The sequence below is a fragment of the Lactuca sativa genome, chromosome 9, assembly GCF_002870075.4.
Source record: "Lactuca sativa cultivar Salinas chromosome 9, Lsat_Salinas_v11, whole genome shotgun sequence".
Taxonomy (NCBI): domain Eukaryota; kingdom Viridiplantae; phylum Streptophyta; class Magnoliopsida; order Asterales; family Asteraceae; genus Lactuca; species Lactuca sativa.
The window spans coordinates 10,500,599-10,504,171 of record NC_056631.2 but is presented as its reverse complement, the minus strand read 5'-3'; positions in this window follow the sequence as shown (position 1 = coordinate 10,504,171).

Sequence of the window (3,573 nt, the reverse complement as noted above, 5' to 3'; positions counted from 1 at the left end):
CCCTGGGCACGTGTCCATTGACCAGGCACGTGTGAGCCGAAACTTGAGCATTTTGAGGAGGGATATTCAGGAGTTTGTGGTAAACTCATCATATTGGACATTGGCTGAGCTACATACCAATTCAAGGAGGAGGGAAATCGAGCTGGAGACTTAGAAGAGGTAGGAGGGAGAGTCTCAGGGGAGAGATAGGAGACCAGTGCAATCGCAGCCGGAGACCAAGAGGGCTAAGCCCGCTGATACCAAAGCAGGAGGCCAGAAAGGCCGCACTTGTGGCAAGTACGGTAAGAGTCACGAGGGATCTTTCTGATCGGGGATTTGTTTCAAGTGCGGAAAGGAGGGGCACATGGCGAAGGATTGCCCCAAGGGATTTTCGGTTTGCTTCCATTGCAACCAGACTGGCCACCGGAAGGCTGAGTGTTCACAGCTTACATAGGGTTCAGCCCAGGCACCTGCTCCTACTACCTTGCGTGTCACTGATGGTCGGATCGGGAAGGTCGAGGCTCCGAGAGCTCGTGGGAGAGCTTTCCAGTTGATTCCGGAGGAGGTTCGCACAACACCTGACGTTGTTGCCGGTACGTATCTCATTATGCATGTTGTTATTATAACGTGTTTGTGCTTATATTATGTTTAATATAGGTACTTTTCTTGTGAATTATGTGCCTGATTTGGTGCTATTTGGCGATTGGATCCTTCGTGTCTCTATCCTTTAGTCGTCGCATGGTGTTAAACGCGAGGCTTTGCGTCGACCATTGAGGGTTTCTATAGCCGACGAGCATGCGGTTTTTTCTACTGATGTATTTTAAGATTATGTTTTGGAGATTTTCGGTGTTGAGTTTCTGATAGATTTGGCGCCGATTACGATGGTAGATGTCTGTATCATAGTGGGCATGGATTGGTTGAGCCGATTTGGGGCTGTGATTGATTACAAGCGTCAGATGGTGACGATTCTGTTGGGTTTTGAGCATTCTAACACTCCTAAGTGTACATGTAACCCTAAATACCTTGGATCTGTGTTCTATTATACATGAAAATATGAACTTTCCAAGGTATTCATCCTAACTAGCATAATAACATTGCTTCATATGAATATATCAAGTTAGAATTACATACCTCTTTGATGTAGAATGTCTTCATGAAGCTTGAGTGCCTAGTGCCCCAAGTGTGATACCTCAAATGGTTCACACAACATCATATGCACTTGGAAAGACTTGAGATAATATACACACTTCATGAAAATCGGCTAGCCCTTTCACACACACATAGTGGCCATTTTTTCCCAAGAATATGATCTTTATATAGTGTCACAATTAGGGTAAACCCTAATTCTCATGGCTTTCCATTTCCTTGGATCCATAGGTTCAAATACACCATGGAGCATCCATGGAGCATCTATGGGTTTTAGCCCAACTTGATAATCCATGGAGTCTTAGCCCACTATACAAGTATGGACGATTTACATAATCAACCCATATATTTAATTAGTCTTCTTTTGACCACTTAATTAATTGTAGATTAATTCTTGATCAATACTAATTAAATAATCTTATTAATATATTAGAGCTTATAATATATTAATAAACCTTAAGTGTTATTTCTCTCATTTTAGTCTATCCAAATGCATGATGCCATGCAACCCAAATGGACCATGCCGGGTCGGGTCCAGCCTTACCAATTATAGTTATGGACTTAGACATTATTCCAATATTCTCCCACTTGGATAAGTCTAAAACTATTATTGCAAGTATGACTTCAAGAACCGACTGCCAATCGTAGCTCTCAAAAGCTTCCGTCGAACTCTGACCTTGCCGATGATTTCTTACCTTTGTTAATGACTTGTCCATTAGATAAGGGATCATATATTCCTTCATTCTAGATATCATATGGATTGAGACATGGATTATAATCATTCTCTCTGTCCATTTGTTGTTTCCCGGTTTCCGATTTATGACGACTGACTAATTGAACAAATCAAATCACTCCAGGCCCGGCCGAGCACTTACATTTGTGATCACCAAATCATCGAGGGGCCCACAGATATCACTTTTATCCTGAAGGTAAAAGGAATGGATAAACTTCGACTCATATGGCTTGTTCTACTACTTGTTGAATCATACACAAAGGCACGTTTTATAACATCGAGTTACCAATGCGTTTTCGTGCAATCAATGTATAACCAACTCATAGTAACAACTCATATCTCTAGGTTTGAAGAATATAAGATATTATCGTCTCATGATCACTCGTGATAAAATCCATGAAGTGATTCAAATGAGCGTGGGTTGAATCCAATACTCAGAACTTATGAGCACTCATGAATGTTGTAGCACCTATTGGCTATGTCCCATACCTTGGACATCTACAAACCCAATTCATGACAATCTTGCCTTAATACCTACTTCCAACGTATTATCGACTGTGGATGGTTTGAATAACTTAATCATTCAAGAAGAACGACCTAGTCTCAGAGCTTATGAGTATAAATAAAACACCTTTTATTTATCACAGTATGATTACACATTATCCATTGCATACTGTTTTAGCTATCAACTTTATACTTGAATTAAAAAACCATAGTGGTCCCATGCTCCAAGCATGTACACTATGTTTTTTTAAACACTAGTCATGCCATACACCAAGTATGAAAACTAAGTTTGTCTATGATCTTTACTTTGTGAAAGAGATCAATTGAACATAATTCCAATGATTCTCATTTCACACTCCCAATTCCTTACTGCAAATGCAAGAATTCCAAATTCATGCCATTTACTGAAATCTGTTAGATTCTAAACTTAGATGAATTGATCCTCTTGTAATGATTATGCACAAAGTCACAAAGACTTGACAACAAACATTACAGAGCATTCCAAAGGAGATCAACTCCTTGGAAACATCGTTCTTGCATTAAGTTTCCTAATCTTACACATATTTATTGAACAACTTCCACCTATGGGATCATTTCCATATTCCCCTTTTGACTATCACTTCTGAACAAGAGTTGCCTTTTTCCAGAATATGTCAATATGGTCCTTCCAACAATTAACACTATACTTCCAACTATCCCTGAGCAACCAATCTTTGGTAAACCTTAGATTGTCCTCAACAATTGCTTAATCCTTTTAGCCATATCCAATTCTAGACCTTTTACCTTCTTAATGCCCCAGGCATTTGGAAAATTTAGAAATGATGAATATTATAGCACATGCAATCGATCCTATATCTGAAGCATATGGGACACGATTCATGATGTCTCACATAAAGACATGATACTAGACCAGTCCTTTTGCTACAATATTTCTATTTGCCAAGTTCTCATAATTTCAGATTATGAAAAGGGATGCCGTAATCATAATCGAATTTTAGAACGCAAATATTAGACCCATATATAGAATTTCCTTATGTTGAGCCATTCCAACATGAAATTCATATATACATCCTTGACTAAATACGATTAAAACCTCAATCTAAGCTTTTAGATTTGAGATGAAGTATAATTTCCTCTCCCTTAATTACAGCAAACCAACTTTTTCCCAATTGAAACCTTTTGTTTTCTATAATTAACATTGCTAACTTGCA